Raw genomic sequence first — 19,288 nt, forward strand, 5'->3', positions numbered from 1 at the left:
ATTTGGCGGCCCATCTCAAGAGACTAAAGTCTTCATTGGATGTATTATTCTTTTCTAATAGTGGTCCATTGCTATGAAGAAGAAAATGAGAAGTTATTTCATTACGAAAAAAAACCATTGTTTAAAGTGTCAGACAATGTTCCAAAGTGAAGGTTTTAAGGAGTTGGACATTCTTTTGAACCTCTTTAGATTTATCGATACTCACACTATGCTTGTCCAACTCCTCAAATTGGCTTTAAATAGTCTAGCGTATACATAAAAACTTTACACTCCGTATTGTATCATCTTTGTAGATAGATTTAATTCCATCTAAATCACTATCATCATCCATGGGGTGATTTTAAATATCATGACCATTTTGTGTAACACTTAAGATGACCAAATTCTTGCTATCTTAGGATGCAAGATTATCTCATGACTAATTTCCTTAGAAACCATTAGATCATGTTCTAGGAGTGGGATTTGATTCTTGAGTGTGAATACACAATCTTGTCTAATCTCGTTAGCTACAACTTTTGTAAGTGATTGAATGATATTTTAGATTTTAATCGAAAAATCCACTTTAGGAATTGATGAAGCAATAATGGCAAAGCCCAACCCTCTTTTTAAGAAGGTGAGAGCTAGTGTTCAATATAGACGCTGGTGTTGGGATTAGCCAAAATCACAATGCACAACAACCTTTGACAAGTGAAACCAAACTAGAACAAATAGCAATATCTATCATATTCAATAAGAGTGTAAGTAATGCAGGTAGAGAGCCTTGCATATATGGACAAGGTAGAGAAGTGAGAAGGTAGGAAACAATGACTGACTACCCCTCCATATATGGGACACTTGTGAGCTCACTTTACAAGTGTCGACAAGTGGCATGTGTGTATGCACTAGGTGTCTCACTAAGTGAGGACATGTCTCAACTAGATGAGTTGAGACAAAAGACTAAATGTTAGTGTTCCACGACTGTTGGGGATGGGGGGACAAAGGGCATAAGTTTGGAGACGACGAGGGGATGGCGGCGGGGCGCCGAGGGGGGGGGGGGGGCAGGATGGTTGTGCTGATATAGTTATACATATACTTATAGTACTTGAAAACGAGTTGTGAAAAGATGTATAACAGTTTAAGAATTATAGTTCAAATGAAACTATAGGAAATTAGTAAAATTATAAAATAGCAAAATTTGAAAATCTAAATGATATGAAGATTTCTTAAATGCTAACTGCTAAATAAAATTTGACAAATGAAATTGTCAAATTGGAGATTATTGTTGGAGATTATTGTTATATTGAAAATATGGATATCTGATATCACAAAGTCTATAGAGATGATTACATGACACATCATTACAATGAGTAGCAAATAGCAATAGCATTACAAAAGATAAAATGGCAAAATTTCAAAACTTAAAATGTAGTGAAGGGAGGCCTCTAATCATCTGCAAACTCCTCATCACTAGAACTGCTGGACTCCCCACGGTCAAGATCCCTCAAGCTAACACAAACCAACCTTGCATCTGAAGTGGTAGGATCATCCTCATCAATGTGTGATGGCTCCTTTGGCTCTACATCCCATCATGCCATTGGACTCTCTTTGTACAAAAGTGTCTTGCAGTCAATGAGACACAAAGCACTATGTACAACCACAAGCTTCTTTACTCTCTTAGAGGTAAGTCTGTTCCTCTTAAGAGAGTGGATGAAGCTATATGTAGACCAATTCCTCTCAGTTGCTGAAGAACTAGAAACCTAGGATAGGATACAGATAGCTAGAGTGGTAGTCAAAGATTTTGACCACGATAATGCCATAGTTTCTATATCCATCTTTGCCGCTTTTGAATAACCCCTAAGAGTGGCAAATTTTGTCCACTCAGTGCGAATTATGCTGGCATGTCTTTAGAATGATACATCCTCTCTATGCACCTAAAGAACCCCGCCTTCACCTCATCATCCTGAATTGGTGTAACTCTACCTGGGCTAGCCTTGTACCACTTAGGATTCAAGGCATAAGCAGCCATATGCAATGGAATGTTGAACTTGTCCCATTTGCGTTGAATGATTGGTCGAATGTTCTCTTTGTAGAATGCTAAAGTAGGGTCCTTCACTCGCACAGTAGTCCTCATCTGGTCAAGCATAGAATTGATGCACTCATACACCTCTCCAAGGTTAGGTGCATCCCAATCCCCATATCTGAGGACCTGGAAAACTAGAGCAATGATGGAGACAGTGTATTTTGTATCAGTCCAAAACACATCTTTCTTCACTATCTCCTTCACCCTTCTCTGTTTCTTAGTCTTGGCCTCGGCCCACCTATTCCACTTTGTTCTCATAACTATGAGTTGCAATGCTTCTTGCAACTCAATCATTCTCTCCAAGAGAATGACATAGGATGCATATTTGGTCTCAACTAGTTTCAAGAACTCTTTTTTCGAGAAGGTCTCGAAGAGTGCATGTGAGGTGTGGTGGTTGCAGATAAACATCAGCAAATCTCTCGCATGCTGACTCCTCCTCCAATCCAATCAATCTTCCGCATGTCCTTGAGTGCATTGTTCATGGCATGCACATAACATGGAGTCCACCAAATATGTCTATAAGCTACCTCAATAAGTTTCCCTACTGCTCTGCACGCATGGGATGCATTTGTCACTACTTAGACCACATTTTGTGGCCCAACCTCCTTAATCATGGAAGCAATAATCGTTTGGGGAATTAATCAGCAAAACAAAAGTATAAGATTTTTTGAAAAAATTGGATTTACAAAAAAAAACGTAAAAAAATTGCAGAAAAACAATCAAAAACTATTTTTTATATATATTTTAGGGCATTTCACAGCATAGAGATATTGTAGGCAAATAAAATAGACACTTCAACACATAAATTGTAGATAATAGATTTACATTGTTTATATTTATATCGCTGATTACGTTGCACAAAACATACCACAACATAAATAATATTTAGATAGTGATAGATGTCAAAATGTCGATTACAATATAGTTTGTGACTTTGTACAAAGTCAATCTGTAAAACCTGTAAATTAAGTACAAAACTCCAAAAAATCAACTGTAGGCAATGACATGCTAGAGGGCAAGAGGCCCCGATGATGAAGCTCCCGGGTGAGAGCCTGTCCTAGCTTGTTCAATCCATTCAGGATCCAAGTTGGCTTCCCTCATGAGATCAAAATCTTCAGTGTCAAGCGGAGGATCATCATGATCATTATCATCATCATCAGCAATCAACTCACACTCTGGATCTATCTCATTGAGGTCAATTGGCGAGTCTTCCTCAGTAGTTCTTGATTTTGCCCATGTAGAAATTAGTCTTTGCCTTCCAAGTGAGAAACACAATGAATAGTGAATACAATTTCAACTACCTGCAACTATATATTAATATTCTCACCTTGAGCTTTCTTTATCTTCAAACGGAGGTTGTGGTGAACAAATACCAAGTCATTTATCCGTTGTTGTGTTTCTTGGAATGTATGTGTTCAAAACACTCCAATTATGCTCACAAGTTGATGAGCTACATGGTTGGGTCAAAATGAGGACTGCGATCCACCTTAAATTTGGTATTTCATCTCCAAAAGAAGCCCACCATTGAGCTGAAAAACACATTATATGGAGATGATATTGTAAGACTAAGAATATCTTGGAATGTATGTGTTCAAAACACTCCAATTATGCTCACAAGTTGATGAGCTACATGGTTGGGTCAAAATGAGGACTGCGATCCACCTTAAATTTGGTATTTCATCTCCAACCACCATTGAGCTGAAAAGCACATTATATGGAGATGATATTGTAAGACTAAGAATATCTTAAAATCTTAACAAACTTAATGACCATGTTGGCAAAATAAAGAGATTGTTAGAAGTTTATAGTGTCTACTTGGTTGGATGGTCTTTCTGCCTTGCAAGGTAGCACTAGAAGAGAGAAAACCCTTAGTCTGCTTGTACACTTCCAACTCTATTGTAGCCGCATCATATTTTTCCATGTTAGGAAACTTTTTATCCATGCACTTGAAGAACCCTCGTTTGATCTTAGCATCAATATCCATGAATGGAGTCCTATAAAATAACAAAGGATTGAGCAAGTATCCTGTAACATGGAGAGGACTATGCATCTGTCCATTCCATCTACTATCAATTATGTCCCACAATGGCATATACCTATCCCTGTTATTTCCCAACTTACTCCTTATCACCTCCTTGGCCCTATCCATGACCTCATACACATATCCCATGCAGGGTTTTACCCCATCCACTAGTCTCAAGACTTTTACTAAAAGCTCTGAAAATTCTACAATTTGTTCAATTGATTCCTAGAAGGTGGTAGAATATATGTACTCTGCCACTGCTATGCCATTTGCTTGAGTTGTGAAGCCAGACTCCATCCATTTAGCTAAAACAAACATTCGCCACAAATTACCTTTTTGTTCACAGTTTCTGTAATGCAAGGAAATATGTTGTGAATCTTGTTACCCCTGGTTGAACTAGCTCCTTGCCTCTTGTAAAAGAGCGGATTATAGCCAAAATCCTCGTGTTATTATAAACAAATTTGGTAACCTTGCGAGCCTTCTGAAATGTCTCCTTAACCCATTCAATTTTTCCAATGTCCTCTAGGGTTAGATCAAGGCGATGTGCTGCACATGTTGTAAAAAACATAGAAGGGTATTTATCTGTCAGAAGTCTCCCAGCAGCAGCACAAGAAACAACATTTTCTATGATTAGTTGGACCACATTTTCTAGCCCGACATCTGTAACTACCGTGTCATACATCTCAAACAATGGAGCTGCAGATTTTATTACATTAAATGCATCCACAGATTTCAAAAACATAGTGCCAATCTCACAAGAGACAAGGAAGTTAATGAGAGTTCAGTTCCTTCTATCTGTCCAGCCATCTGACATAATGGTGCAACCAGTAATAGCCCACTGTAATTGATGCTCTTTAATAACATCTTTAACATCCCACACCGCATCTTAGAGCATATTAGTCCTCAACGACTCATAAGATGGGGCTTGAAACCCAAGACCTACAACTACAATAGCATCTACCATAGGTTGCCGATATGGATTTCTGGAAGCATGGAATGCCGTGTGAGAGGAGTACCAATAAAGACCAATTGCCTTCTTTGCTTGTTCAGTGATAGTTTTCCTCCATCCAGTGCTCTCCAAAGTCGTTAGTGATCCTAGTGTAGTACGAGGTTTGGAAGAAAGTATTAATATTTCCTCCCCCTATGTTTGATCCACGTGCTATAGAATTAGGTGTTGACCCAGATTCCTGAAACCCCCATCTTCACCATCCTCCTCACCCAAATAGTTCCTCATGGTATCTACAGAACTATAACCTAGTTCAACCCCAATTCTCTCCTTTTTGGCCTTATTCTCAACAATCCCTTCAAGAGATTGTTTTGCTTGATAATGAGACATCTGCAAGACATTTTTTGCATATCTCGGTGTTATTTCCTTGTTCTTTTGCCAAATGCAATTTGAAATGATAAATTCCACCACTGACGTCATTTAGACACAAATTGCACTTTACCTTTGTGCTATCGGGAACAGGTGTGCAATGTGTCCACGCAAAGTCTTTTTGACGTGTCATTGTGATTGATAATCAAATCTGCAAAAACATTACACTCAATCTTTAACTTTTGAGGGATCTAGGGTTGGGTTTGTGTACAATAGTTGCATTTGAATTTCATTGACATGGAAAATTGGATGTGTTAATGCAATTGAATATCAAGTTTACAACAAGTGAAGATATGGTAGAAACCTAGCAAAATAGAAATTTCAAAAGTATTTGTAGAACATAGAAAATTTTCAGCTATTGCTACTTATGCCAAATCTACTGCATAGAGATTCCATAGAAATCAATAGAAATATGTTGGCTTGATGATGATTGTAATATATTCATCATATGTTGTCATTGATGAAACACATACACACACATGTTTATATTGTCTACCGGTATAACTTCAAGTTGTTTATACTACAACCGGTATGCTAGAGGTTATACTAAGAGGTTTATCTCTAATCGGTACTTTGTGTCAACCGGTATATGCACAGAAGACAACCAATGAATACACATTAGTTGGCATCAAGATGAAGATCAAGAGGAGATTATAGTCAGGAGATTCAAGGACAACGGTTCATATATTTAACCCCAACCGGTATTAATTGTTCCAACCGGTATTTGTTGATTTTGTGATGAGTTACTACCACCGACTGCTTGGCGGTATTTTTGTGATGAGTTATGATCACTTGTCCAGATACATTGCACCTAGGAAATTGTGTTATGATTTCTTAATGCCGACATGAAATCATAATGTCTATATATTGACATCACAATGAATTATTTGATATAAGTGAAAGTGTTATGTTGTGTGCGAAAGTCAAAAGAGTTAAGTTGCAGAGTATGCAAAAGAGCAGTGTTGAATATGTTTAGAAGGATCTCATCAAGCAAGTATTGTGCTACTCAGACAGATCACAAAAATCCTGTTGTTTTCTAACAATTACAGCAGAATCAAATCCCCTAATCGGGTAAGCTCTAACAAGCTTCAATGTATAAATCCTCTAACAGGGTGATCCATTAGTTTGGATTCAGAAATCCTCCACCGAGGTTACTCCTAACAGCGTACTACCTTTAACAAGGTATACGCTTCTAATCAAGCTTTGGGATATCTAACAAGATTCGCTCCTAGCAGAGCACTTTGTAGACCTTAACCGGTCAGTTATCTATTACTGCAGATAGTTAACTTGTGAGTTCCATCTCACCGTGGTTTTTACCTATTTGGGTTTTCCACGTACAAACACTTGTGTTATGGTGGATGTTTTACTTTTTGTGGATGCTGTTATATCATTTTGGATTGCATGCATTGTGTTTAAAAGTTTTGTTAAGTTCATCTACCGGTTAGTGTTTGAAGTAGTTTTATTTTTGGTGTCACTAATTCACACACCCCCCCCCCCCCCCCACCCCCCCCTCTCAGTGCTTTTCAAGTCCATCAAAATCAATATCACAAAAAACCAAAACAAAGAAATTTTTGATATATGGCTGCAATACCTCCCAAGATATAAAGGAAAGGAATCAAAAGCATCCAGTGGCATCACCATTGATCAGATCAGATCAGAACTGTTATTAAGTTACAGACAGTAACATCCTTGTTCTTGGTGGTATGCATGTGGATGTGCTTAGTATGTATGCTTAATATATGAAGCTTGATAATGTTCTTATGCAGAACTTAATAGTAATACTAATATAGACTGCAATACAGTCATACTTAATCACATTTTTATTGATAATGCATTAAAAGTTAGTGTAGTCATAGCCCATTCCTTAATCATCCGCTATTGCCCCTCATGAGAATAGGTTGGTTTTGTCAAGGAGAGGCTTAGCAATACCTCACAAGATAGGTGAGCCCAAGATGGGTGTTGTCGGCATGAATTGCCTATTGTTATGTTTGATAATATTTGTTATCTGACAAGGTATTAATTAATTGTATTGAGTGAATTGTCAGTCTTGGGTGGTTATGTGTCAGTTGGTTGATGGTTGTGTACCTCTCGGCAACCGTCGGGTCCTTTAATTATGCCATGTACTGTCAAGGAAGGGGGATGGTATTGATGGATCTAGTGTAATCCTTGAGTTAGCCTTAAAAGAAATCGAGTCAGCCTTGAGTGATTCATGTCCGTAGATTCCATCAAAGGTGAGAAGAGGCCATAGGTTGTTCAAGACCAAGCGGTTAGGTGACTTGTCGACCCTCGGCCGGAGGGAGCACAAAGATGAGTCGAAGCCTGGAAGTACTCGAAGTGTTGGGACGCTGGAGGTGGACGTGTAGAGGACGTGCATGTGTCTGAGAGTGCAAGGAAAGCACTGGAACGTAGCGGTCGGAACAGTTCACTCAGGTGCGACACACCTGGAAGTACTCGAAGTGTTGGGGACGTTGAAGGTGGACGTGTAGAGGATGCGTGCGTGGCCGAGAGTGCAGGGAAAGCACCAAAGCATAGCGGTCGAAACAGTCCACCCAGGTCCGACACACAAGGCGAATACACACGCACCTTCCGAGTGAAAATAATGTTGAACACCCAAGAAAAGCAGAAATTGCTGAAGTTCACGGGAGACGGGCCAGAGGACTTGGTACGGCATTGCAAAACATGCATAACCATTTGGGAGGCAAATGGCCAAGATGACAAGGACTACTGGCTAAAGGCATTTCCCGCCACCCTTTGGGGGATCGCCATTGACTGGTACACAGACCTCGATGCCCAACACAAGACGAGATGGAGTGATCTGAAGAAGGCGTTCTAGGAGGAATTCAAACTCTTGAGGGATGATAATGAGATCGTGGCCGAAAAGTATAATACTAAGCAAGGGAAAAATGAGAGTGTACATGCTTACAACCGTAGGCTCAATGAACTGTTGAACAAGATGGAAAACCAGCCAGCCGATGGGTTGAAGAAGAGGTGGTTCACGGAGGGATTGATACCCTCACTGTGCAAGAAGATGAAAGTAGTGCCTCCGTCCTCATACGCCGATGCGTACAATCGAGCGATGGACATCGAGAGAAAAAATAAAACCTCCTCCCAAGAGAAGAGGAAGACCAATGATGATGAGAGCACCGAAGGTAGCAGTGATGAAGAATCCAAAACCGTACGAGCCCTTTGACGGGATATGTTGAGAATGATGAAAGAATTGACGGCTGAGAAAGGAACCAGCAATGAAGGTAATGAACTATGGTGTATTGAGTGCAAAAGGGAGGGGCACACGAAAGCTAATTGTCCTAGAAATATGTTTTGTGAAATTTGCCGAGTGCTGGGGCATTCAATCAAGGAGTGCCCGTACAATTTGAAGATGAGAAGTACACAAGTACTCTTCACACAGGGAGATCCAGCCCATCGAAATCACAGAATGTATCGCCAAGTGGTTATGGAAATCAACGAGGGCGAAACCAAATACAGTACAACTCCAAAGGACGTCCTATCATACAGTGCCGACAATATAGTGAATGGGGACACTTTGCGAGAGACTGCCATAACAGGAAAGACAACATACAATTATTGTGCAAATGGTGTAGACCAAGGGACCATGAAGATACCAACTGCCCGAATTAGAAGGGTATTAATATGTTGGATGTGGAGGAACAAGAGGACGTAGTTTTGGCAATCACAAGAGCACAAACAAAGAAGGCAATGTATTCAAACTCTGGTATGGAAAAGGAACAAGCCGAAGTAGAACAAGTGTTGGCGAAGGAACGAGTAACTTCCAATGGAACTACAAGTATGTCATTGCGGGAGTCAGATAAGAACATAGTCCGGCAGGTGCTACAAACAACCGTACCCATCAAGGTGGCAGACCTTCTTCAAACAATGCCGCAATTGAGAATGGCAATTGCCAACATAGTCAGTGACAACACAATTTTCTAGAACCAATGTAAGCCACACAAGGAGGAACTGACGGGAAAACCATCAGCCGAAGGGAATGAGTGCAGTGATCCAATGTTGTTTACGGTGAGCATTGAGAGGAAGCCGGCGGTCGTCGAGATGGAAATAATGGGGAAGAAGTTGACAAACACCATTGTCGATGGAGGCTCGGGAGTAAATGTACAGCCAAAAGACACATGGAAATGTCTGGGGAAGCCGAAGCTTTGCCCGCCAACCTTCCATTTGGTAGGTTCTGACCAACACGACATCCAGTCGTTGGGAACATTGATGGCACAAAAAGTAATGATTGGGACATAACAATTTTTCTTGGACTTTGTAGTTATCTGGTTACAGAAGAAGGCGTACGATGCACTTCTAGGGAGGGGATGGTTGGTTACTGCCAAGGCGAATCGTAACTGGAAGCGAAACACACTCTCGATCGAGAGTGACGGGAGGAAGCACACCATTGACTTGAGGAACCAGGCGGTGAGTGAAAAATTGGCACCCTTGGACTCTAAGTCTGAGGGTGGAGAGTTAGGTATGGATAGAGGAAGGAAAGGCAGGAAACCTAACGATGAAGGGGTGCTCAAACTAGAAGATTGCTTTGAAGATGAGACGAGCTCTCTTAATGGATTATTCCACTGGCAGATGGAGGATTATGAAGTTTTCCACCCCGACTATAACATGCTACAAATTGGCCAAATTGAGGAAGTACAAAGTCTGTCGTACGATATTCATCTGTGCACATCTGACGTTGGTGTGTCTTGGCTGTACGAATAGTTACCAAGTGAGCTTGTATCGTATGAACAAAGGCTGCCGAATGGGAATGGGGAAGTATCTAAGGTGTATGAAGAAGATTCACAGGGCGAGGATCTGAAATTGGATGTTGTAGAGCCTGGTGGAGATGCCCTGAAGAAGTTAATACTATACGCTAAACGGTTCATATCAACCAAAAGCAATTCGGTCGTACGGTTCAGAGCAGACAAGAGCAAGTTGGCTTCTGAGGGTCCAGGTTGCGTCAACGTGATGAGGTTACCACACGAAGCTAAGAGCCCCAGCTACACCGTACAAACTAGAGAAGCCGAGTGCTAGAGATCCGTACAGTCAAGGGAGAGCCGGGGAAGCAGATTTGACAGTAGGACTAAATCGAGAGAGGGAAGGAACATTCCCATCCAACCACAGGAGAAGTCGAATCCGTACGGTGCAGGTGAAGAAGCAAAAATGCCGTACGTCGTACAGCCAACCAGTATGGTCGACACACAGGTGCATAACACCATTCCGTATGGCAAGGCGAGGAGTCCATATGGCGTATGACAGAGCACCATTCCGTACGACGTAGCTCACCCGTACAGCGTACCTAGTTCAATCAGCCCGTACGACGTAGCTCATCCAACCATTCCGTACGGCACAGTCCATTCATTCGACCCATACGATGTACGACATAAACTACATAGAGAAAAGGGTACGGTGTATGGTGAAACCGTATGACGGATATGGCATAGGAGGCATCGTACGACATACATGGAAGTCGTACGAACATCGTACACGAGGCATCGTACGGTTTATAGGGATATAATCAGGGAGAGGTCGTTCGACCATGCTACAGGTACGACAACCAAAGGCGGATGCCGTACAACAACCAAGAGAAATTCGTACGGACCACAAGAGGAGTACCGTACGGTCAAGGAAGCAATATATCAAAAACTCGAAGGCATCAGCTTTGAGTTGGATGAAGGGAGTCTCAAGCCACACACCTATGCATCGTACAACCAATAGAGAAGCACAAGTCTGTACGAAAGAACAAGTCAGAAAACACAATTCCCGTACGGGAGAATGCACCTTGATCAGTTTGGCCTTGTTCCTGACGTCTTAAAAAAGCAGAAAATTGATGCATGCCATGGAGTTCCATGTGGGTTTGAAGGCTGTAATTTGGTGTCCCAAGAACCTGCGAGGGGTGCTGCCCCTCGACCCTGCAAGGGGCTCTGCCCCTCGACCTCACTGGGGGCATTGCCCCCAGATGCCCGCAAGGGGCGCTGCCCCTTGACCCCGTTGGGGGTGTTGCCCCAAACCCCCATTTGATTTGGCAGGTACACTACAAGTTGGGGTTGTCCCATCGAAGTCGCTGTTCGTCGTTAGTCTTCCCGAATATTACTCAATGTTTGCTTGTCGTCTGGAAGACGACTTTTTCTTTTGGGGGGATGATGTTGTCGGCATAAATTGCCTATTGTTATGTTTGATAATATTTGTTATCCGACAAGGTATTAATTAATTATATTGAGTGGGTTGTTAGTCTTGGGTGGTTATCTGTTAGTTGGTTGATGGTTGTGTACCTCTCGGCAACCGTCGGGTCCTTTAATTATGCCATGTACTGTCAAGGAAGGGGGATGGTATTGTCAGATCTAGTGTAATCCTTGGCCGACCATCTTTGGTCTCTTCTTTGTAATAATTGAATGTGCGAATAAAGATATATTTTCTGCTGTGTCTGGTATGCATTGTCATGTACATTATTATTTCCTGTACTTAATTTACCAGTTGTACCAACAAACAATGGGATATGGACAAAGTCTTGAAACCTTGAGGGAGCCTACTTGTAGACTGGTTTCCAAGCGCCCTATGACAAGTAATTCCCCATCCTTTGTTAGGATTGATGATTAGGAAAGAAGTAAGGATCCAGGCTTAAGTATAGTAACTGTCAAATGTATTATGAATCCTAACTGTTCCTTAATTTTAATAATCTGATTTAAGACATAATAATGCATAGTCATTGGGAATTGGCCTTTACTTATGAATTGTTTTCTATCACAAAAAACCAAAACAAGGAAATTCTTAAGTAATATGGTTGAGTAGGTAGGGTTTTAGTGGTAGGTTACCCAATTTTATAAAAAATATTAAACTCTATTTTCTGTATAATCTTTACGTAAAGTAAAAATCATATTAAACTCAATAAATTAATGCAGAAAATAGAGTTTAATATGATTTTTATTATATAGAAAACAGAGTAAAAATATCTTCTATATTTAATATATATTTGTTGTATAAATTTATACAGCAAATATATATTAAATTTATACAGTGGCTATATACAAAAAAATTCTATAGTAAATATATTAAAAATATATACAAAATCATTTCGATGTCATTCATAAATTTATAGAGATATACAATATATATTTTGTGTATAAATTTATACAACAAATTATATAAATTTTTTTTGATGCCATTCATTCATATATAGAAAATTTTCTTTAAAAAAACCTGGTAGTTGGCAATGGCGTGCGACCTAGCAGTGGCTCTTCTTCCCATCAGTGGCAATGGCGTGCGACTTGGTAGTGGCTATTCTTCCCGTCAGTGGCTCCCGTCCTCCAAATTCTGCCTCTGAAACCCTTCACGCAGCATATTTATAAAAAAATTTCACCTTTATTTTTACTTTCTGCGACGTTTAGCGTTTTCGCGGGTTTTTCTTCCACATTGGTGATTTTTTACCGATTAATCGCACGTGGGTTTTCCAAATTTTTCACAATTACACGCGATAAAATCGTTGACTGCGTTGACCGATTAAAACTCGATTTTTTCGTGGAATTGATCAGCTAGGCCCGTGATCAACGATTAATCAGGTATAATCGCGATTTTTTGCAGAGTGTTGCTTCTTTGTCCTCAATAGCCTCCATGAGGACCTCAAACTAAAAATCAGCATCTTTGCGATGCCCTGCAGAATCAATTGCTCTGAGAAAGTATGGGCCCTCTGCACTTGTGACCATGATGTTGATGAGTGGACAATGGCTAATGTCCGTCCACTCATCCATAACTATGTTGCACCCAGAGGCCACCCAAGATGCCTTCATCTTCTCATCAAAACATTGATCTTGGAATAACTCTTATCCAAGATCATGGTCCTCAATTTGGTCTCACCTGGTGGCACATATGATGGTCCTCCCTTCGTCACCATCGACATCATCTCCCTATAATAAGGAGACTGAGCTACATGAAATGGGATGGCATTGGCAAAGAAGAACCTGCCAATGGAATTATCTATATCATCCTTTAGCTGCACATTAAACAAATCAGTTATGGGATTACTTAGCATCTTGCGTTTCCTTGCCCCCTTAGCCTCTCGTGATTCGACCATGGCACTAGAAGTGGAAATTAATGAAGGTCGAGACATCACTCCTCTCATCTGCAATGTATGAGAAGAAGTATGTTGCACTTGCAGGCTTTGTTGAAGGGCCGCCTTAGCAGACAAATTAGTAGAGGTTGCAATTGCACTGCCATCTAGAATGCCCCAAAGCTTGTTGATGTCAATTCTTATTCTATGTTTTTAGCTTCTTCCAAAAAGCGACATGGATCCACACCTTTTCCTTCAAAAAAGGAAGTGTGCATTCGCTCTAGTGATGCTACCAAACCATGTAAGACCACAAATTTTGCATTGCCACTTCCTTGTTCCCCCACCTGTACTTGATGTGCCTTGTATTTTTGAAGCAAACTGTTTTAGAGGAGATTTAGGATCATAAGGACCCCTAGCTTACTTTGCCAATATGCCATGGAACTAGATTGGGCTCCAGAATAAATCCATGGTCACCCCCCTCAGCCTCAGGTTCATAATCGGAATCATTTCCACTATGAGAATGGATTTCCATCTCATCCTTACTCATGATGAGAGCTCATTGTCATAGTGACACTGCATTTCACAAAATAAAAATAAATTCAATAAGCATGTAGTTTCAGCCTAGTTTAACAAACTTCAATTTTGAAAACAAAATTAAAAATTTGATGTTGAATCTTGAGGGCATAATGATGAATGGTTCATTCATCATTTTTCCCTCAAGATCCTACATCAATTCTGATTTTGAAATGAATCAAAGAAAAATGAAGTTCAAAAAACAAAAAAATTAAGAAAATTGAAAATCAGAAAATAAAACAAACAAAAAACAAGAAATAACTTACCTTTTGCTTGAAAAATCTCTCCAAAATGTTGTAGAATCCTCTTCCTCCTCTTCTTCTTGCTCCTTTTCACTCTTACATTTGCAGTCACTCTTTTCACTCCAATCACTATTTTCTAAGTTTTTTCTCCTCTTCACCCTGCTGGTAAAAAAAAAGTAGAAATATGAGTAAAATCACTAATATTAGGGGTTTTTTAATGCATAGGGGGCATGGGTGGGGCCCACATCAATTTAGGTTAAACCTTCAACCTATAAAAATCATTCAAAAGTAATTTAAAAAAAAATTCCGACGCATTTTTGTTTGCTTGGATGGGAGACTTTTGCACCTCTCCCCGCCCCTCGAGAGACGCCTGGACGTCTCCAAGGAGTCCCTAAGTGGAGAGTTAAGTAATGTGGATAAAAATATCTCTAGATGGGCTAATAGATAACTAGTTTGATGATGAAGAGTACTCCCCAAACAAACTCAAACACAACAAAAATAGAGAAATAGAGAGATAAATGCTTAACAATGCATAGATGGATAACGGGTGAAGATGATTACAAATGTACATATGCCTTGCTTATATAGGCAAGAGATGATGAGGTAGGTACAACTACCTTTGATACAAAATTAAATGCATGATGCAATACAACAAATGCCTAATGCAAATATTAGATAATGAGATATGACCTCATATCTTCTAAAATGCCACCTAGGATAACTAGCATGATCCTATGAACTTTACTAAATGAGAAGTTACAAAGGTAACTCTATGATAACTAACTTATGCCAACTAAGCCTAAGCAAGCTTAACGTTTAAATGACAGTTACTCTTTCATGTAAATGACATTTACTCTCGCATGTAATTGACATTTATTCTAACAATATTTTTTCCTCTCTCCTTTTTTTTGAAAATTATATTTGCCATTGAACATAGGCCACAAATATTAAATAATTTTAACCCCCTATGTCCCCTTGGACACTTTCCTAGTTACATGGAGGCCTATGGATTCTTTTATTTTATTCACCTAACCTTATCATCAAGTTAAAATAACAATATTTTTGGGTGATACGGAATTGCCCTATACCCGTGGATATTCTTGCATCATTTGATAAATTCACTATTTACACCAACAATTGGAAGGTTAATGATAGTCTTATTTTCCCGATTTTCAATGATATTGGGGAACATGTAGTTGGACCTTGTGATGTCCCCATCTTAATTTTAAGCTAACACTTTCCTAGTTACATGGAGACCTATGGATTCTTTTTTTATTATTCACCTAACCTTATCATCAAATTAAAATAACAATATTTTTGGGTGATACGGGATTGCCCTATACCCGTGGATACTCTTGCATTATTTGGTAAATTCACTATTTACACCAACAATTGGAAGGTTAATGATAGTCTTATTTTCCCGATTTTCAATGATATTGGGGAACATGTAGTTGGACCTTGTGATGTCCCCATCTTAATTTTAAGCTAACACTTTCCTAGTTACATGGAGACCTATGGATTCTTTTTTTATTATTCACCTAACCTTATCATCAAATTAAAATAACAATATTTTTGGGTGATACGGGATTGCCCTATACCCGTGGATACTCTTGCATTATTTGGTAAATTCACTATTTACACCAACAATTGGAAGGTTAATGATAGTCTTATTTTCCCAATCTTCAATAATATTGGGGGACATGTAGTTGGACCTTGTGATGTCCCCATCTTAATTTTAAGCTAACCTTTAAAAGTATATGTTTAGGGGTGGTAGTCTTGAATCTCTAAGTAGTTATAGTTTAGGAATAAAGATAAGAAACCATGAAGTCTTATAAATAAGACGGTTTCCATAACATTAGTTTTCTTATTCCTTAGAATAAAATAAAGGCAAGAAGATGATAAAAAAAAAAAAACATTACCAAGGATTCATGAAAAGATAACTAGTAGTCATACCTCCAATGGGAAGATTTTCGTTGATGGACCTTCATACACCTACAATAAAATAGTTAGTATCATAGTATAAACACTTGCAAGCATCTATGGAACATAAGAGGAATCTAAAAAATACACATCCGCCAAACATGAGGACTACAATCATCTGCACACCTGCTCACAATCATGCCATTCTATACATGAATTCCGAAGGATCAGTGCATAAAAGGATAAGGTCATGAGAAAATGATCTACGGCTGGAGTGTATAACTAGGATTGACAAACATGTAATCAGATATCTGATATTCATATTTATGTATTACGAATCTGTATTACTGAATTGTGATCAGCTTGGAACGGGATGAAGAAAGAACAAATAATATAATCAATATATGAAGACATCAAACCAGATCGAAGATGTCTATCTACAGTCCCAAATATACATGAGGATGCCGATGACTATACATTGATAGAGCTGTATATTCAATATAATCAGATGAGACATCCATAATTCGATTGAGGCATACATCTTTGCTGAAGGAGGATCCGATCATAATAGTACTATTCATTGGCACCGATTTCTATTTAACAATAATATTGCTTATGTTCAAGGGAGAACCAAATGATAACCAGTTTGGATCACTCTTAAAGAGCTAACGCCACAGGCACATTATCGGGAGCACAGATTAATCGTTTCGTATGAGAGACAGCCCCTCTGTTGCAAGCATCATTTGATCATATCAGACATAGAAGCATTTTAAAATTGCATAAGTATATCAGTATATCAGACACAGCAATTATTGCTATAAGCAATAAGCAGAATTGATTGCACGGATTGGAAACAGCAACTATATCGCTATAAGTGATAATTAAGGATCAAACATTGCATGTGATGAGAGTTATACCAGAGATAGCAATTCGTATTGCTATAAGCAATACCATTATATCTCATTGCATAGTTATATTGCTATATTGGACATTCAATTTACATCCCTTATCAATATAGGTGAAAGGGAAAGTTTAAGACATACTATTCACTTAGCATTCATTTATATTGATTATAATAGAAAAAGCAAGTGACATTAATTGATTCATACCATTGATTATATAATTCATGTTATAATTTGATATTATAAAGTTTCGTAAGTTTAAGAACTTGGAGTAGTTGTCTGTTAAGGACTAATAATCCTAGAAGGGATTGTCTGTTAAGGACTAATAATCCTAGAAGGGACATTACAAGTGGTATCAGAGCTAGCATTCCTGTCAGCCTGTGAATGTTTATAAGTGATAAAGAATTAAAAACCTATCAACACAAGAAGTCAGGCCAAGACAACAAAAACAACCAAGAAGGAACAAGCATGGGTGACAAAGATATTGGTAGGAAGATGGATCAATTCTTTACCGAACAAAGAAATACTCAACAAAGAATGGCTCAGTTACTTGACATGCTCACACAAACAGTAATTAGCATCTCAGCAAATAATAATTATAATAATAATAATAATATTCCAAGGAGGGAACAAAGGACAATCAACCAATGGAAGTCCAAGCCATAGGAAACCCACAAAGAGTTCCCGACTCATGATACCAACCTTTATACCAAGGATTGAACCGCAAGAAGAAAATGGACCTTCATGAGTAGATCTCCAAGATCAATTCCGACAAGATTGGGTAGATGGAGAACTCCAAACCAAAATGTCATTAAAAGATTACAGGGATTTAAGAATGAGGCATTTACCAAGGAAAGGCAATCGAGAAAACTATTCTGATCTAAAGCATAAGGTGGGAAAACTCAACATTCAATATTATGATGGAAATACTACAGCCAGGTCATGGGTGCAAAAGTCAAACACCTACTTCCAACTAAACCCAATGGCCGACGAAGAAGCCATCAAGTATGCAGCCGTACATCTAGATGGAGTAGCACATGAATGGTGGTATCATGGAATGACCACCATGGGTCATGCAAGAATCACATCTTATATGGAGTTTACGGAAAGACTCATTGAAAGATTTGATAGCAAAGGTCCCGAACTACATTTTAAAGAATTGGCGCAACTCAAACAAAAGGGATCCATAGACAATCACATAATGGAGTTCTAGAGGCTATCAGTCCTTGTCATCGAAATCTTCGAAAGGCATCTCATAGTCCTATTCATGGATGGATTGATGGATTTTCTTAGAGGATGGGTAAAGGCCCTCAATCCTAGGACCTTATAAGAGGCAATAAAGAAATCTAGGGACATGGACCCTGGGACAAACAAAGCCAAGCCACCCTACAAGGAAATTCCAAAGCCCAAGGAGCAACTCAATACACCATTCAAACGGAGGCTCCTAGAAGAAACCAGCTAGATGAAGCAACTCGTCAAGGACTAGGAAGGAAGAAACTATGCTTCGCATGCAAGGAGGCATGGGAACCCGGTCATAGATGAATGGGGAAAGGAAAGATCCATTATATTGAAGACCAAATAGTGACGGGGAAGAAGATGATAGCCTAGATAACAGTGAATTAGAGGATGAAGCTAGACCCCCGCCTCCACCAAGGAAGAATAGTACCGTATCCATCATTATGGGAGGTTATGATCCTTCCACATTTAAAGCCCAAGGATACCTACACATACATCCCATTATCATCCTTATCAATAGTGGAGCTACACGCAACTTTATAAACTCCTCTCTCCTATGAACACACAAGATATCCACTTATGAGCAAAGAGGATTCCCTATAGTCTTGGCAAATGGATCAAATGTAAAGTGCCACACCATAGCACGAAGGCTGTAAATCACCATTGGAAATCAAATGATGTTTGGCATGTTGTCCTCATTTTTGTTTTAAAAAATAAAGGACCATTACATAAATTTTTTGTCAAAAATGAAAATTTTACTCTATGGCACGCTTCCCGAGGCATAATTTCGCTTCGCCCTTGGAATGTCTTAATCTTCAGTCCATCCTCGAACCATGTTTCAAATTTCATCACGTTCTGGGTTCGTTTGCTATGTCTTTCCTTCAATTTTGTGTTTTTTTTCCCTGACTGCA

General features: G+C 39.3%; 1 protein-coding gene across 27 annotated transcripts in view; it reads left to right on the plus strand.

The window, feature by feature from the left end:
* LOC131053546 (uncharacterized) overlaps positions 1–19,288 on the plus strand; it is a 214,637-nt gene that overhangs the window by 116,808 nt on the left and 78,541 nt on the right. The window lies entirely within an intron of this gene.

This window comes from Cryptomeria japonica, chromosome 2, assembly GCF_030272615.1.
Source record: "Cryptomeria japonica chromosome 2, Sugi_1.0, whole genome shotgun sequence".
Taxonomy (NCBI): domain Eukaryota; kingdom Viridiplantae; phylum Streptophyta; class Pinopsida; order Cupressales; family Cupressaceae; genus Cryptomeria; species Cryptomeria japonica.